We start from the raw sequence: 19,294 nt of genomic DNA, 5'->3' as shown, positions 1-19,294 counted from the left end.
AATTCAGGGAACAGATTCTCCTTATCGTAAATTCTTTCACATTTGACACTCAATTAGCCTAATTAGCGTAATTCCAAAGCTCTCTCCGACGAAAAGTGCAAATTTTATCCTCGATTTTCTTATTCGCGCTATAGACGACACCTGTTATTCCACAGAAAATTATATCCTGAATAATTAACCAATGACTTATTATTACAGCGTACTTTTAAATAGTAAACCTCTCGTTGCGAAGAATATTCGCGTTTAATTTTCGAATTCCGTGTGTCCAGTTTGCATAAATTCCTGTTCTCGTTAGCTGGAACCACCTAAATAACAGCAAACACTGTAAACACCGAAAGTGGATATTGAAAGAGGTCCTACTGCTTAATTAGGCCCGAACAAGACAGGATTTCAAGCGTTTAATGAGCAGTTTTGAGACGTGTCGCGTTCGACGAAGGGAAACAGAAATTAAGTAATTATGTCCTTATTAAGGGAATTACAGTCAGGCCTGTTTTGTCGTGATTTTCACCGGAAGTTTGTGTTAGGCTTGTCTAGTCAGATTTGTCTGGACCACTGGGTAATAGGTTTGTTTTAGGATGAATTTTCATGGTCGGTCTTTGGACATGATGATGATCCGTCTCTGCTTTTTTGGTTCGTCTAACTGCATCAGAATCTTCGATGGAACGAAAGATAAAGATCTAAGGATCTCTCGAAAAGAAAATTTCCAGTGTCATCGTTGACAAATTTCAACAGCTGCAACACAGCGATCAATGCTTTTAATTACCGCAATTAAGTCCTTTAAATTACCACGTATCATTGACTCCCTTCAAGCTTTCAACCTCGGTAATTGAATCATTTGGAACCCAATATTGAAGACTAAGGTTTCTTAAAATCCATGACAAGCAGCAGTTTCTAAAACGTTCATTGTTTTCCAAATCACCGCGGTGGTCGAGCGATGAGCAAGCACGTTTCAGGTGCAGGGGATAATTACGAGATAATAGAAGAATACGCCATAGACGTATTCGCAGCTCGTGAAATTTGTTGCAATTTCTATGGAATTCGTTTCATGGAACGACCGAATGAGATACAGAATCATGGGTGCCGTTAGGCGCAAGCGTTCGGGTGGTCCTTTGTTCGTGATCCGTGCAACTTCCTTCCGGTTGGTGAAACGTGCAGTTTGCTGGCGGCAGTTGGCATTCGGCTATGGTCAGATTTTGCCGCCCATCAAAGACCTATTTTCAAAAATTCTATTTCAAATTCAATACAAAATTCTTCCATCTTTGAACTCGGTAACAACGGAGACTGTCCACCGTCTCAAAGCATTCTCGAAAAAAGTCAGAAGGATCAGAAGATGCGCGATCAAAGGATAATCACGAGGAATTAGGTTTTTTGGCGCGGCATTAGGTCGTCGAAGGAATGGCCAGTTTTCATGTGACACCAGCACCATGCGAAAGAAGCAAAGGGCCTTGGAACGAATCTTTTGCAAACGAGTCACGTCGTCGACGGATGCTTGATCGAGCTACCGACTCGTTAGTCGCCTTTCGACTGCGATCAAAAGCGCGTTTCAGATCTCACCGCTAGCGGGTGGCTACACGTAACGATGAATCCTCTCCGCGTTTCCTCGTCCCGGTTCGCCGCGGGCCAGACAAAAATGCACGCCCACTACTCCACGAATTACGCGAACGAGCGTTCCGCACGCGATACTCGAATCTTCGACACCGAGATTTCGACCGGTCTCCCGGAACGTGTATCCTCTTCGAGGGGATCTTTTTGTCCTCGCACGGTGAAACGAACATTGTTACCCGTTAGTCGAATTTTACGTGAATTTTTCAGCTTTAGAAATTCATAAAATTTTAGATATTTGCATTTTCAAAACCTCTCTTGAACAGTGGATGAAAAAGAATGGTATTCGGACAATCCTTGAGGAGGAAGACTGAAGTAGTCAGAGTGACTATATCCCGTCGTTTTCTGGTAGACATCGGTTTAGACACGACCACCGATTCTGACCGTCGCCTCTGCAAGGACCTACAGCAGTGGGCCACGTCACTCGAGTGTATTTACGTGTTTCGAAATGTTATTATAAGTGGAAACACTCGTAGGCTCCGAGTTTCCATGGGGATCCTTATTGGCGCGTTTCTATGCAGTTGAGTACTCTATCGATTCGAGCACGAGTCACGAGTTTTTCCTGTCTGCCCATTCCTGGTTGCACACTCGAGATTAAGATCCTGTCTGCCAGGATACTTGCACTTTTTGTTTCGTTAGAAGGATGGTTGATTATTCTATGATAATAGGTGAAAAATATGATAATAGACCAATAACCGTTCAATAATTTGACCTGATTCATCAAAATTTCGCCACTTTCTCCTTCCACTGATCCATTGAAATTCATTCCCGTTCCTCCTGGTTGGGTGCAAGAAAGCGGTGGATCCTGAAAGAGGGAATATCAAGCGGTGCCAGGATCCCGCCAGAAGCGAGCACGTGGAATTCCAGAGAGGGCAGGATTTCTCAGCGATGTTTCTTAAGGACCGCCTTAACGAGGCGTACGTATCGTGGGCCACGTGTGCGCCTGGAAAGAGCAGCTCGCAATTAGCGCTTTCGGTACTCGGTGTTCGCCACTCTTGGTCGCTCGCCACGATAAAACCTTTATAATACGATTTCGTCCGTCTCTCGACATGGGCGGTCTTCGTTGCATCGACGATACCACTCGGTTTACGCATTTCCGAAAATACCATTCCCCTTCGATAAACCGCACGAGTTAATAAATACGTCGAATAACGTCAGATTCCTTTGCGTCTGATTATCGTAATCGAACGACAAGAGCATGCGTTTCGACGGGGATAATGGAAAGCCGATCGGGCCGCGAACTAATTAGTCGGTCGGTCGCCGCGTGCTTCGCTAATTTCGGCATTCGGTGGCCCTTTTAGTTTGGTACACGCACCGTGACAAAGTACCGGACACCGAGGAATCGGTTCCCTGTTTATTATCCACCGTCTGACTCTCAACGGTTCCTTCTTTGTTCCTTTCTTTCTCGTCCTTCGTTATCCGGATTCCACCGTGTACTCGGCACTCCTCAGCTTTCCACTCTAATTGGTACGTCGATCGGGGGGTGGTAGATGAACGGCGATGGTAAATACTGGGGACTTATGGCGAGACCTGGGGCTAGATGGGGGTTTGATGAAGGTACTCGTGAAGATTGGTTTGGGAGTGATTGTTGGAAAGATGTTTGCATTTTATGATATTGATATGGTGTGACGACACCTTGTGTTCATTTTTAAGAACAAAAATTGACCAATTTTCTGTTTGCTTTCAGAAATCCTCCAGCCAAAGAATCACAGCCCACTTGCTCTTCGTTTCAAGGTAGGACATAAGAAATGTTTAAAAATTATATTATTCTAAATTACTTGCTCGCGTGTAGATACGCGATAAGTGCGGACGCCTCGTTACTACCATCGCACCGCCTCTAAAAAAATATCGTCGCGTAATTGAAGGTAACGTTGGAAGTTTATTTTCGCTCGAGGTTGGAAATATTTTATTTCTACACGGTTTAAATGCCGTCTTAGTCTCTCGTATTTTGCATAAATTGAAACGTAGCGCAGGTTCCCGTGCGAAAGGATCGTGCAAATTGGCCGCTGAATTGACCGGCGGCGAAGCGTAATTAATACGCGAGCACGACTTGGAAATTATGTAAAATTACATGACGTAACGCGGTTGTCGAGACTCGTGTGACGCGTCTTTAAGAAAAAGACGCGATATGATTTAATTTCACGCTGAGACTTTATTCTTTTAGATAAATTGAAAAATATTTCAGCCAAATGAGCGTGACGCTACATTTTAAATATTAAACGTGTTTAAGAAAATTTCCTGGCTCGAATAAACAACTTCAAATTTCTCGTTTGATAAGAATCATTTTAAAATTGCTCAACATTCGAGTTGTTTTGCTCCAACTCGGCAGCGATCGGCTCGAAATTCCAGCGAAAGGATCGACGTGCCATACGCACCGCTCGCGAATATTAAGCCTGAATCTTAGGCGATAAAGCTGGAATTAGAACGATTCAGGCTTTAATCGGTTCGCCACCCAAGAAGGCGCTCGATTGATCCTACAATTTAATCGGCCAAGAATCCCATCGAACTCGAGAACGAATTAAATCTTCATGGAATGATTGGTAACAACCTGTTGGAAAGAAATTCTTTATTGCACCGCGTTTCATCTCGGTTATAATTTTGCAATGTTCGATTCCTCGTCTGAATTTTCCTTCGATTCCTTCCGCGAAGCTATTAAAGCTAATTACATATTCCGTACTGCAAAATTAACTCTGAAGTATCATAGCAGAGCGAGGATTATCTATTATCTAAAATATTTTCTCAAAAAGGCTCAGCCCATATTTCTAGACCATAAGGACGATGATACCATAACGACGCCCATAAGGGTGATTTGCATCGATGAAACCTTCGAGGGTGATAATTTCTGCTAATTCAATAGTAGCGTGGCGCGGAACATCACTCGTTTATTCATAAAAATTGAGTTATTACACGGCTTGCATTCCACGGGGCTAATTGCAGCCTGGCTAATTACGGTTATAGTGCTATAACTCTTGAGGATCACACGTTACGCCTTGTTTTGGTTGTACGACGATTAACGCCTGAAAAAATAATGAAATAATTAATCCGCGATGAAGTTTCTCGGACGAAATTAATTTGAATATTTATCGATGATTAATAGGTGCACTAAATATCGAGTATAAAATATTTTTCTCCATAAAAAAAAGTAGAAGTGCAACAATTAGAAGATTAAAATCTCTCACTTCCTCTCGTTCAACTGGTATCTAGAATAAAGTAATTATATCGCTAACAAGCAATTATTACCTGCTCCTCGTTGATCCAGTTAAGAAGGATGCACCTGTAATTAGATGATGAATTCGAGGATGCAATAAACTAAAATTCAGAGTACAGTACAGGATTTTTATCAACTAATATCGGACGGCAATACGAAGAGGAAATTAAAAATTATATTATCTCGCCTAAGAACCGGGTACCCTGAAATTGCATCTGAACCGATAAAATAAATTGATAATTCACAAATGAATTTTTCCAACGAAACGCGACCTACCTTGCGCGATTTCCCTGGTGCATTGTCGACTTACTTTTTCAAGCAAAATCTCCCCATTATCCTGCGAAATAACATGCATCACTGGAAGCAAGCTTAACGACAAGCATACCCAATAATAACCGTACTTTACGACGTCGTTGCGTTCGTTGCCGAGATTTTCATCCCTTCGAGCCCGCCAGGAATTCCCGTCGGATTAATACCGCAAATCTACGGGGTCATTAAGCTTCGCTCACGGGTAATGTTCATAGTAGACTCGCAGTCATCGCAGAAGCCCCCGTAGACCGGCATTAGTTTCCCTCCATCCGGAGCAGCCACTTTAATCGGCTTGCCATAAGCTGACATAACCCGCGGATTTCTTTTTATTTCTCACGATCGACCGTGTCCGGCTATCAGAACGTTGAAAATCATAAGGCGAGGATAAAATGATTTAAAGAAAAGTGGAACCAACGGAAGGGGGGTACCGTGTTTCGGGGTCGCTTTTATAGCTTGCCAAATTAAGACCTACCATCAGCTCGCTGCCTATTTCGACCCGAATGTCTCGTAGAATAGTCCCAACCGCAATTTGGCGAAATTACAGGGTGCCGTGGCATTGATTAGGGGGGGAACGATTAAACAATCTAGGCCTCCCTGGTCGAACTTCTGGGAGGGCGAGTCGGCTCGCGTTTTGCCTCATGCGTCTAGTCGCGAAAACATCTCGGCCCGGTCTCAGCTCGTTCGCGAAAGGCAGATGATCGCCTTCGGGCTATACGCTCGAAATGAAGCAGTTATACGACCGAACTAATAACATATTTAGGGTAGCATGCGGATCCCCCGGTGGCGCGTTCGCGACCTCCCAAGACGGCCACGCTCCCGAGACCCTTTGCCCGTTTTTTTCGACCAGAAACATAGATAAAAGCGGCGAGCTTCGTTGCAGGTGGTGCCTGTCCACGATTTTGATGGTTCACCCTGCGCCCCGAATGGCTACCGATGGATCCTTCATGGTTTATTATATTTTCAACGACGCCCAGAACGACGTGCGTGACTTTACGCGGATATTGAAACCAGGGCCGAAAATGATGCATAATAACAGCAACCGTAATTTTAGCTTTCAATTACATAGACCGAAGGGTTGGAGTCTCCTTTTGTTCAAGTCTGAATGACTTAAGTTCCCAGGCTGATGGGGAGTTTATTGTTCGGTTTCTATGGGGTGGATGGAAGCTCAGGTGCTGGTAATTGGGTTGAGGACGTTGGAGATTGTAACGGGAGCAGGTTGGCGGGGATCTTTAGGGTTTTGAAAGGGTTCAGGTTTCTTGTACAGGTGTAAAGGATCTTCCGAGGAGAATATTAAAGTACACGTGAAAATACGAAATTAAAGAAATTACTTTAGAAACAATAAATAAAGGGCTTTCCGAGGGAGGAAACGATAGAAAAACTGTAGGGAAGCCAAGGAGTCAGCGGTCGAATTCTCTCCCCCTTTTTTTTTCTCCCTCGGTTTTCGGGGATAAATCTGAGAACGTGCGTGTCCGAGGAGAAGCAGGCACGACAATGCGACCCGTTTCCATGGACTTAAATTCTCGACAATAGAAGAGAACCGGAGGCGCCCTTTGTCGGCGTCCGCCTCCGTGGAGTCGCGACGTTTACGGGTCTCCTCGGACCACCAACACGTGCCAACGGACCTGAAACACGTGTTACGGACTTTCGCAAGACTGGCTCATGTCCAGACTTCTGATGGTGCCACGATCAAGAGAGGTCGACTGTCAAGGACCCCTCGTCGTTTCTGCGTACACTTGATCTTTTTGGGGGGAAACTTTATGTTCTTCTTACACGAGATTCCATGGATTCTCTGCTTCAGAGAGAATCAACCTTTTCCCCCGGTACGTTAATCGTTCTGATGACACTGTTACCCGTTAACGAGGATCGTTTACTTGGATCGTGTTCTTGGAAGGATTTTTTAATTGAAGAAGTAATTATTGTAAGCTTTTAAAAGACTTTCCAATGGGGTGCTTAATTGATTAAATATAAAAACCAACCTTCTTTCTTTATGCGAAAAAATAATCGTAAAATCAAAAGCTGTTGATAAATCTTGTTAAAAAAATATTAAAACAAAATGGAGATATTGTTGGGGAATGTAATAATTTAACGTGTCGATAATATATCTCGATCATCCTCCCTTATCGATCTTTCTCCCAAAACTCGTGGCTCGAGGAGAGATAATCGGATAAGATATTTCTCTCTCTCTCGGGGTAAGTAATTAGGCTTGTACCGTTCATTAGCATAATAACTCTTTTACGTTGGGTGGGATGCGCACTTGCAAGCCGTTTCATCCCGTCGAATTGAAGAGCGTTGCTGCTGCCCCTCGCTCGTCCAGATATTCGGAGCAGTTTTGAAGCGCTGAAGGCAAGGGGAGGTGTCGAATAAATTGAGGTCGCGTGGGGCGGACATTTGCCGGAATGGAAGACCACACTCGCGTATTTTGTTCTACCCCCGGGCTTCTGGATCCGAGAAACTGCAGTCTGTTGCCCCGTTGGCCCCTGGGGGTGGTTGTAAGAGTTGCCACGTCGAGGGCGGTCTTGCCTTTGAACCGCTTCCATTTCCGTCTACATTTTCCAGAAACGTTTTTATTCGCTCCAGGAAGAACATCCTTCGCTCGTTAGAATTGTTCTGACAGAGAAGTTATTTCTTCTCTTTATTACAGTAGGAATATCGTGTTAGTTTCTGCAGGATCATTAATACTAGTATTTTTATTTGTTTATAAAAACGACTAGATTATTTCTTATACTCTTATCATCATAATTTTGCTCCACGTTCGACCAACGTTTTATTAGCAAATATCTTAATGGATTAGTGATAAATTAATTTACACGAGCAACCGTGGCGGGATAGATGGTCGACAGGTCGGCATTTCGTGAGATCTATGACAGTTAATAACAAGCTCGAGGGGAACAATGCGAGAAGATCGATATCTGGATCGTGTGGGGCGGACGTCCGGCAGAACACAGGACCACACTGCCACGATTCTTTTCCTTTTCCTACCCCGAAGCACCCGGCACCGAAAACACTTCCTTCCACTCGTTGGAAGAGTTGCAGACAGGGCGGTGACGTTCTTTCAAACGACGCCGTTTCGGTGAAAATTGCCGGGGCTCGGTTTTCCCATCGAAGAATAGGAAAAAACCGGAACCACCCTGACGCTACCCTCGATTCCGGATCCCGCATGTGCTCTACAGAAGGGAGGATCCTTGTGCAGGTCGAAACAGATTTTTTCTTCTTCATTTTTTCTTAGTCGACTTATGGTTTAGAATGTTTTTAATATTTTTTCAATGACACTGAAGTGTATTATAGTCCCCGCAAAATTAGGGGTAGTTTCGCCAATTCAATGGCGAATAGCCAGGAAAGTTTATTGTTTAATTAGTTCGATTGATGGGTTCTTAAACGATGAGCTCCGATCCCATTTCTCAAAGGGCAGATTGTACCACTGCGAACAAACCGTGAAAATATCCACGCGTATGCGAGCCATCGTAAAACGTTGCTGAAAGCGCGTATTCGAGTCGGAACATTTGTTTCATGTTACCAGGCTGCTCTAAGAAAATAGACGTATCTTTGCCAGCACATGGTCCGCTCGTTTGCGAGACAGCGTTCACTCGAGAACATCATCAAGAGAGATCCTCTTCGTTTTAGCAAAGGGCAAAGGAAGGCTCGACGTAGAAAAATAATTGATCTTCTTAGATGATTCCCGATTTCCTGGTATACCATGCTGTTCCCCGAATACTTGAATTTATTATTCGAAATGGTACATATCATTTGATCTTCGAGAAATTTATTCAATTTTCAAATTCTTCTAATTTATAATTAACGTTTTCAATGTCAGTTCACATTCTGAAAAAGGCACTGGCAGCCTCGGGGCAGTAACAGGTAGTCATTAGAGAAAGGAAGAGACGAATTTGCCCGGTCGTATTAGATTCGAATCCATCCTGAACGCACTAATTTGCTGAAACTGTCGTGAAACGGTCCATGACGGTTCCAGAAATAGTGAGACGTTACGAGGCCAGACGTCAATCAATTTCATTCCAATCCGACATCTGCCCTAGGAAATCCCTTTCACGGTCCATCAAGTCTGACGTGTGTGGTCTTATTGGGACTTAACCATCCTCCAAAGTATATCATTAATATCGATCAACGAATATCATTTTTGGAAGGTAATTCATTCTATTTCTAAAGAGACCAGGGAATAGAAGATCCTCGGTATAATTTGCGATGCAAATTCTCTCATAATTGATTCCTCCGTTTCTGCGAGCCAGTCAGCTCGCAGCGCGCGGTTACACGCGGAGGATGGCAAGAAGATGATTGGTGTAAGCCGCCTATCGCACCGCGTTATTCTCTCCTCTCGATACACCTGCCGTCTTCCCACGTGAGCACGGTACCTCCTCGTCATCCGTCCTGCGAGGGAAAAAGGAACGCGCAAGAAAATGAGAGAGAAAGTAAGAAGATCGAGGAGAGGACCTCGATCAGTGGCCCCCGATAAAGGCAGCGACCATTAGATAGACATCTCTAAGGGAACCACCGAAGACGTTCGATATAATAAACGAACGAGCAGGATCGAATCGAGTGGGACAAGTTCGAGGGCAGCATTCAGTGTCAATCAGGGAAAGTGATTTGAAAAGACGGTTGGTAGATGGTGTTTGCGGTGAATACCACCATCGGGAAACCGAATACCTCTGTTCACGTGCTATTCTGCTTCGTGGCTCGATTACCCCGTGGCTGGTTTAAATTATAAAACCAATTTCCGGGGGGAACGAGGTCGTGCCGGGGTCACCGTGCATAATGAGGACCGATCGAACGGATGCTGCGCCCTGGTTTTCTTCCCTTCCAAAGGGAGACCCATTAGGCAGATCCCTTCGCATGGAAGGACTTTTTCGCTAATGCTTTTATTGTCCGTTCGTGGCTCGATCGCTGGTGATTTTTACCAATAATTTCTGGGATATATTAAAAATGAATGGTTGGGTGATTTTAGTCGAGACAACTGTGCGAGAATTAAATTTATTGAAATGGTACTTTTGGGGGGAGTTGTAATGGTCCACCTACGTGGGTCATTAAAGACCTTATTTAAATTGCTGTTGGTCTTTTGTCTGTTTAATTCAGGAACGAAGGCGTTGAATCACTTAGGTATGATGGATACTCTTACGAGTGTACTGTTGGAAAAATCAACACGTTCTCGCAACGAGTAATCGTATTCATTAATACATATTCATTAGTAGATATTTCTCACCGTGAAACACGTCGGCCAGTGTTTCTACATCCTGGAAGTGAAAATGTAGGAAGCTTCTGAAACTTCTAGGTTCAAATTATTCCAATAGAAATATCTCTTGAAACAGGTGCACAAACAGCACCCACGAATTTCTCAAATTTCTCAACCCTTTCGCACGGCGCATCCGTCCACGGGTCCTTAAACGTTTCATCGGATGCCGATTAATTAATCGGCTACGTTCCACGTCGGACAGCCGGGTTCGCGAGTCTGTTGCTTTTGTTTTAAGCTGACCGAATGATTCAAAGTCCTCCGTTTGAAAAGACGAGCTCGCCGAGCGGTTGCACGCTCCTCTCGATGACTCAGTGAACGCAATGCCGCGCGGCAGCTATTAAATGGCAGTACGCTCATAAATATAAATCATACGGAATTGTCTTGTTGTTCCTCGATGCTTCTGTCGGCCACGACCCTGGGAAACAGCTGTCCTCTTAACCGGACTCTGTCCGAGGATGACACCAAATTTGGTCTCGCGAACGTTGCACGAATTTCGGGCTCGATGACTCCTGTACAGAAACTATTTTTTCTATACATCTGTGAAAAATTTGATTTTTTTTACGGTATCGAAAATAATCAGAATCCGATCGAATCGTAAAGTTGTCGATAAATCATCGTGTTCTGCGGTCACAGCAGCAGCAGGAGAAGCGTCTAGCGACCGTAATTGACTAGCCAGACAGACGAATTTATCGGGTCGATTTTGACAGGGATTCCAGTTGCAGTCGGACAGCGCGAGGTCTCGCGCCATAAAATATTTGCCAGGGTGCAGAGAGAGAGAGAGGGGCGTATAAATATTCATGACGCATCCCGCGATAAAAATCGACGCTTTCCGGTCTGGCAGGATTTTTCGGTGATCGATAATTTTCGACTTCGCCTATTTCGTGCTGTGTCTCGTTTCGCTTAACAATCTTTTTTTTTTTCTTTATCAATGTAATTACTCGAAGCAGTCGGTTGACCGTTTCTCGATCGTCGATCAAAATTGCAGCACCGGTGGCATAGGATATCTAATCATCGGATTGGACACGGCGAGCCTGTTAACGAGCAACCGGACGAAACGACGGGTTTTTAATTAACTTTTTGCCAATGTCGCCTCAACAGTAAAAAAGTAGTCGAATAACGATTTTATTTCGGCGTATATGGTGAATAATTGCCGGAATAACGAAGGGGTAATTAAATGCAGTGGCAGAAATATATTGGTTCCTAAAAGAAACACGATGTTCCTCGATTGTACCTTAGGCTTTTTAACAGTGTTTAATTTTCAGTTAGGGTCATTTTGAACAGAAATTCTAAAGCGCGATCAAACCCTTCGAACGCGGTGATTAATTCCTCAATTTTTATCCTCTCACCCTTTGGCACGACCATGTAACGAGCTATTTTCCACGGGGATAGATCATTGTCTCACCCTAACCGTTATTACACGGTTGCGTTCTAAGAGAGGCGTGTTTTTAATTACGAGCAAGCTTTTGAATCGCAAAAGAATATCAAGATATCATCTGAGCCGTAGAAATTCTCGTTAACAAATTCCAGCAATGGTTCGGCTCATTATTAATCGATGCGTTCTATCATCGAAGCCTAATCTCGGGATCGGATTGCGGCCAAGTCTCATATGCATTTTAATCGAAATATTTTTCAAGATTCCGTGAAATCCGATTCCTATGCTCCATCGTTTTCTGCATAGGGAGCTAATAAAAATTCGGCCTGCGTCTAAGAAAACGATGCACCCAGACGTATAATCAGGACCTGCTTCGAGAATAGAACACTGGCTAGAGAGACAGACCGGTCTGAAAATTTAAATTGGCCTAGACTGGTCGTAGCATCGTTCCCATGGTGCGAATACGTGGATTAGCCTACTGTTCGGCCTCTGTCGCGAGCAAACCGGTGATTATCGAGCAGGGAATCGAGCCACTGAAAAATTGCTACATTTCAAGCTTGCATCGTTGATCAGGGTGATGGAAAGAATAGAAAAAAGAAAAAGTCACTTTCGAATCGGAAAAATCGTTTCGTTTAAAGAGTCTCGGCGCCTTTGGATGCGTTTCACACACTCGGTCGGATAATTTGCGAAACAGGAAGATGGAAGATTCGAGGTAGCCCTCCCAGTGACTATTTATACGAATTCGTCATGGGAAACGTTCACGAAGGCGATGCATCAGTCGGTGGCGCGCGTTCGTGCCGTCTCAAAGCGGCTTTCACCCCGTAAGAGAGTGACGATCGCCTGGTTATTATTGGCGCCAGAAGGCGCCCACGCACGTGCGTAAGTGAGTGCAAGCCGCCACGCGATGTTTGGCACCGGTATACCCGGGGCTAATTCGTTTTTCCGCGTAGAGTGAGGAGGCACCGTGGCGAGCGTGGCCGCAAACGTACGACTTTGGCGTACGCCCAAACGAATGAATTATAACAGAGGTCGCGAGATCTCTTGGCTCGGCTTATACAGACACCTAAAAGATCTGACGCGAAGCGTTATAAATTCTCCCGACGCTTAACGCGACCGAGCGACCGATAAGTCCGAGGAATTGTTGGACACGATAAAAACGCATGGTACTTACGTGCCAAGGATTTGCTGTTCCTTCTATTGACTCACCGACTCTGTTTCTAAGAGGGTGTAAAACAGTCACGGATATCGGGGACATTTTTCGACGGGGGGGAACAACGTGATGCATTGTCATCCGGACAGATATAAACGGCGCACGTTTAACGCTGTAACTCATGCGATTTTCTTGTTTTCTTGAAACATATCAAAAAATTATTGATAGAACTACATTCGAGAGCTTGATTTAGCGCTGGTTGAATTTATTTCCCAAGAAAAATAAACCATCCGCCGTCAAAGCGCATTCTTTGGTACGCGGACAAATATTTTCCCGCGCGTCCGGGCAATTAAAAAGAAGCTCCGTTCCGCGAGTACACGGTGTACAGAAGCCGGGAGAGTGCACTTCTGTGCTTCAAGCTCGGATAAAAAGAAAACAAACGGTGAATCGAGTTGAAATGGGCTCGGTGGGACGCGTCGCAGCCGGCGTCGCGTCGCTGTCGTTTCGTAATCTGAAATTGAAAGCGACTAAATAAATAAATGCATCGATCATTAGCGAGCGAACCGCGCCTAGCGTGCTGGTGCGTGCACGAGCGTAGGCGAGCCGAGCTCCGCTCTCCTACGAACGCGTGTGGGCCTCGCGAGTGCCCGTCGAGTGCGTGCCTGCTCGACCGTGTGCTAGCAGACGTCGGGACGAGAGAGCGTCGAGTGCCGTGGGACACGGTCGACGAAGGTGGAGGAGTAGGCAGAGAAGGAGAAAGAGGAAGAGGCGGATTTACTCGGCTCGTGAGAGAAAGAGAGAAAGATGTTGAACAGCTCAGTCCCACGCGACGGCTCGTGGCTCCTCGTGGCCGACGCGCGTCGCGTCATCGCGTCGCCCTTTGTCGGGGATTGATAGCGAAATCGAGGATAAATCAGACACCGACTACGTTCCTTTATCGATTGGTACTGCAACCAAGGAACACTTTTCTTTGATAATAGCTTGAATTTTCTAGCTCTTGAATTTGATTTAAAGAATCTTAAACGAGACTCGTTTTGCCTGAGCAGATCCCAAAGATAGATCATCATTTCTCTTGGGTTCCTTTTCGAAAGCACAATAGAGCATAAATCAGATACAATCGATCATACGACGGATCATAAGCAGAAATCTGCGTACGCCTGCCGATAAGATTGAAGCGATGGTACGCGAGATTGTGGAACGAGGAATTGCGATCGCCATCGCGAATTTCTGTAATAAGAACGCGAAGAATCTTATCAGTCAGAATGACTGGTTTCAATTTTCTTATTTCAAATCATAAATTTTATCAAGGTATTTTGGTCATCGCAAAGAGTTGAATTCCTCCCTAAATCATTCACACCCTAAAAAGCGCACCACCTACCATTCCCATGTATCTATAATTACTCAATCGGAAGACATTGCGCGTAAAGGAGGACCCACGTTTCCTCGAAACCCACGATGCGTCCACGCGTGGATCTCGAAGCTCACGCAACTGCCAGCAGAAACTAACACGCGCTTCAAATTAATGCAAACCAAAAAGAAGAGTAAGCGTGAACCTTTTAAGTGGCTCGTGGGAGAGTCGAAACGAACGGCTCGGCTTCGTCGGCCTCCCATGGCGAGCGTCGCGTCGCGTTCACGAAGAAGGAGAAAGGGTAAAGGATACGGTGGGAAACGATCGTAAGGTCGCGTGGTTTATGCGTCGCGACGCTTTAACCTCGTCGAGCGTACGGATGGAAAGTTAAGGTAAACCCGCCAATTAAGGTCGCGTTTGGCATGGTTCGCGTGTCGGCACGGTTCCGTCAAAGGCTACCGGCTGGAATCCGTTTTACTACGCTCCAACGTTCTCTCCACGATGGATCGTTCGGATCGATGTAACGGAGAGTCCAGCCTGTCGATCAATCGCGAAAGAATGAATCGCGGGGTACGGTCGATTCCGTTCGAGCGAATCGAACGTCGATTCTGTTTTATTTCACCGGGACGTTTGCTCTTTCGGAGCAGCTGGTGCCTCCAACGTTTTGGACATTTCTTGATCATCTTTTTAAAATTAGATTATTAGAATAGCCTTCTTATATTACTCATTAATTTTATAAAATAAAACTAAAGCAAAATTTGGAAAAATTTCTTTAATCCTCGTCGCGTTAATTAGTTCGTTAATTACACACGTGTGTACGGGTTCGTTACTCTTCGATCGTCAGGGTAAAAAGTTCCGCTCGTTCAAGGCTCGTACGTGATCCGGTACTCCATTTAAATCAACCTATCCCCTAATATCCTCGTTTCCGAATCGGCGCACGCCTAACGCTCATTGTCTTACGCTTCCATCCGGGACTTCTAAACACCGGTCGGCCTCGAGAAATCGCGGCTGAGAAACGTCCGTTCCACGAAGCAACGTGCGTGGCCGCCGGCACGCCGCGCGAACGTGTTAAGTGTTAATTCAGCTGAATCAATATACACGCGGCGTGGAATTTTGAATCAGATTCGCGCCACGCGCGCGTGGGCGCATCCCCGCAGGAAATAGCGGCCGCGAGCCAGCCTTGAGCGGAGAAACGGACGCGGTCGGTGACACAAAGAGACGTCGCCAGGCGAGTATGATTTATTATCGATTTCCCAGCACGATAACAGCCGCGACGTGCCATTCCGCGAGTCTACCGTGCTTGCGCGACCGCGTTTCTTAACACGTTCGCTGTCGCGGTGAAAATGGTCGACCATGGTAAGACACGTCGACTCTAAGAATTATTCTTTCGCTAGGAATAATAAAAAAGAAATTTGAAATCATCCGTCGTTTGAAAATTCCACGAAACGCGAGGAAACGTTTCAGAAAATCGTTCGGGGTATCAATCAGCGAGGAACGTCGACACCTAGGCAGCGTGTGATAACGGTTATCACCGAATCGCGCAAACACTCCGGTGCCGTCGGTGTCGTCGTTTTATCTGCTCGGTCGGGGCGCACGTGACGGCGCAAAAACAAGAGCGCCTTTCGTTATCAACGCGACGCGGCGCGTTCCGCGTCGTTTCGAAAGAGAAAAATATACCCCTCCGTATATTTCACAATCAATGGACGGCTGGCTGTCGCGACCGTACCGAGACCGTTTTCAATTTATCCCCGCCGATCAAATTACAATTCCGCGAGGGAACAAACTCGTCGCTGACGGCGTCGCGATGCAATCCGCCTCGCGAGAGGAGGCGGAGACCGTACCTCGCCGTGGGGGCCGTTTTAGATTCAGCCTAGTAACGCGCTCGTAAAACATAGCGGGGCAGAATTCCAAGAATAAAGGGAAAAAAGAGTAAAAATTTCAATATTATCGCATCGCGTTTTCGAGTTGAGATCAGTATCAAAAATAAAACATGCAGATTATGAAAGATTGTTTTGAAATACAGTATAAATTCGATACTCTATTTCTTGGAATTTCTCTAGACCCGCAACGATCCGTGTAAATAAATGATTCCGTATTAACAATCGATGGTTCAACGGGTTTGCCGTCGCTCGTAAATCAGCGGCATTTGTTAACGGCCGCGCTTCGGCAGCGACGTTGAAAAATGCCTACCGGGGCCCAATCGGCCGGCAATATTTCAATATTAGTTTAGCCATTGTGCTTCGTTCAGCGAGGTGGCCTTCGTGGCGAGCAAAGCTCGTTGCTTTCGTACGATTCTCGTGGCTCGCTGTTTGCCATCGCGATTACCAGCAATATTTTCGCGACCGCGAAACCGAGTCAATGTTCGACCGTGACGTAACGAAAATATTTGCCTGGCTTCCTGCTCGACCGTGATAAAGTGGCTTTTCCTGCCACCATGCAGCCAGCTTTTTTCAAATTTACGTTCGATCGATCCTGGCTATCGTGCACCACCCAGCGGTTCTCTTTTCCCTGCTCGAAATAAAGATTAACGTTCGATTCGAATATATTTTGCAATTGAAATTTTTCGGTATCGTTTTAGCCCCGTATATGTATCACATAATTGGGCATATTTTATTGAAACATTCCAGTAGAGAAACTCGATCCAATTCACGCATATCCTTTGTCTCGCCCTTTTGTATTCCATGCTGGTAGCAGCCCTCAATCACGCCAGACATTGGTGGCGACCGGTTTCCGCCAAAATCGGATTCAAATCGAGGATTAACCCGGCGCAAAGTTTGTAACTCTTTGTGACACACGGCGTTGCGTTTACCACGGTTCCTTTGTTCCTTGAAACGTAGGACCTCCTCGAAACGAGCTGCTCACTCTCGTACGTCTCTCATTCTGTCGAATGAAAATGCTCGTTAAAGGGTACCACGGCCTGATGGACACGTGTAGTCATTGATGGATGAGGGGAGCCTTCGAACCGATTGCTTCGAATTAACGCGACCCGTGACGAGCAGAACTCGTCTCGATCCTTTGCTTTGTACAGGATTATTGGTAGTGGGAGGATGATGTGTGTGGAGCGTGTCGTCTCGATGGCTACGGTTCTCTAACTTGATAACACCAAAAGGGAAATTGTGGGTATTAAAAATTTAATTCATTTTTATTCGGATATTATCGTTTATTTGAAAATTTTACAAAAAATAATTAGTTATTCATCAAACCTCTATCATCAATGAAAAATTTCCCTAATTAGTCTCTGTACCCGTTACTTTCATGAATTCTCGACTTCTTCAAGGATATCCACGAATCGATCGCACGTAGAAAAAGCAAAGGGTTACGAAAGCATACGTTCAAACAGCGGCGAACGTACGAGCATTCCGCTCACGCATGTCGCATGAAATTATGCATCTCGCATTTTTTCCCGTCGGGTCCGACAATACGGTTCGCGTTCGTCCCCGGATGCCATTTGTGGAAAAGCCACGCAATTATCCGCCGGCAAATCTGAACGGCAGCTGTGTACTCCAAGTTTGGTACCATCCACTCTCTCGCTCTAGCTTATCCATCAGTCTGACCACAGCCCTCGTTCTCCTTCTTTTCAAGAACCTTTCTTCTCGATCGTCTCTGGTACACCACGCTTTGCTCCGCTCAGCTCGCGTGCGGTCTCTCGCGGCAATCTTCGTTTCATTTAAGGCGGTTGATGTCTTAATTGGACGGCTCGTTCACCTTGAACAGGGATCTCTACGCGTGCTGGGCAAGGACGCGCTTTTCGCGGGGGATTCTAATCGATCGCGATTTCGAACGAGGGTTACGCGATAACGGGAACGATTGGGGCACGATCGCGTCCGTTGGTTTCATCGAAATCTCTTGTTTAACCCTTAAACCGCCGCTTGTTTGATATCGTTAATTGTAAATGCCCGATCACGCGACATCACGTGCCCGATCGTCAGCGTTTAACCTTTCGCTACCACTTGAAAAAGCGCGCTTCGTGAAAAACTTTAGTTTTTTTATTACTTTTTACCTTGGTTTTAGACGTTTGACGTAATGGTACACTATGATCGCTCGTGGTGGTATTAAAGAATTACCGAAGAATCTTTGCTCTGAGCGATAGTAGAGTTCTAACAGAGTTTGATGGTTGATTATTCGAGAAGAGAAAAAGTTCCATTGTTTGTTATGACGCATAGCATGCGAAATTTCTTAGCAAATACCGTAACAGATAGCCAAGATCTCATCACGAGGTCGTTGTGACAAAACGTGTATCATTTTTATTAGCATCGTTCTCTGCTATTAGCTCTACTATCAGTTTTTTCCATCGAATTCAAGAGACATCAGTTTAAATTGTATTTCATCTAATAATTTAACCCTTGAAAAATAATAATGTTGATTCAAATTCACGTTACACTTCAATGTATTTAAAGAGGAAGAAAAAAAGAATGGAAAGGACGAAATTGTAAATTCACATTTAAATTGCCGTACGGTCAGGCAATCTTCGGAGGGGCCGAAAGTGGAGAAACGTCAAGCTGTCCTCGCGTTTAATGGCACCGGGCCATTTCTGGGTCCAGGAGAATCGTCTCGTGTCGAACACAATAGACGATGTCGGGGGCTGGGAATACATCGGAGGAAGGTGGAAAAAGGATGAAAAAGTTGAGAGAAACGTAGCTCATTTCGCGCTGGACAGCCCGACGACGCCCAGTCTGGGTCGAGTTATTTCAGACGAGCTGGCGTTCCGTGTGCTCTCTGCCTTCGTAACCGTACATTTAGCTTCGAACGTGGACAGCTAGACAGGTACAGAGAGAATAAACGGACCGGTTTAATATAGATATACTGCTTAATTAGCAGTTTGCTGGTCGCTTTACTTTTTCAGATTTACGATGTGAACGTATTCGGTCAGGTACCTGTGGCGTTTCGCATGTTCTATTAGCCAGCTTGTTAATTATCCTCGAACATGAGAAACTATGTTGGCTATAATCGAATTAGTATTAAACGGAAATAGATAATTAGTTGAATGTAAAACGCGAATGATTGAAAAATTAAACCCTTGCTTCTTCACGAAAGTGGTAATTAAAACGTGTCTGACCATATATGTC

At 45.2% G+C, this 19,294-nt stretch overlaps 1 long non-coding RNA gene across 4 annotated transcripts in view; it reads left to right on the top strand.

Moving 5' to 3' along the window:
• LOC114872567 overlaps positions 1-19,294 on the top strand; it is a 302,088-nt gene that overhangs the window by 155,840 nt on the left and 126,954 nt on the right. For all 4 annotated transcript variants that reach the window (XR_006830109.1, XR_006830108.1, XR_006830107.1 and 1 more), the window contains exon 6: positions 3,290-3,336. This is a non-coding gene — a long non-coding RNA (uncharacterized LOC114872567). The remainder of the gene's footprint in view (positions 1-3,289; positions 3,337-19,294) is intronic.

The sequence above is a fragment of the Osmia bicornis genome, chromosome 14 (assembly GCF_907164935.1).
Source record: "Osmia bicornis bicornis chromosome 14, iOsmBic2.1, whole genome shotgun sequence".
NCBI lineage: Eukaryota > Metazoa > Arthropoda > Insecta > Hymenoptera > Megachilidae > Osmia > Osmia bicornis.
The sequence above is the reverse complement of the archived record's forward strand: the minus strand, read 5'-3'. Positions and strand labels throughout refer to the sequence as shown.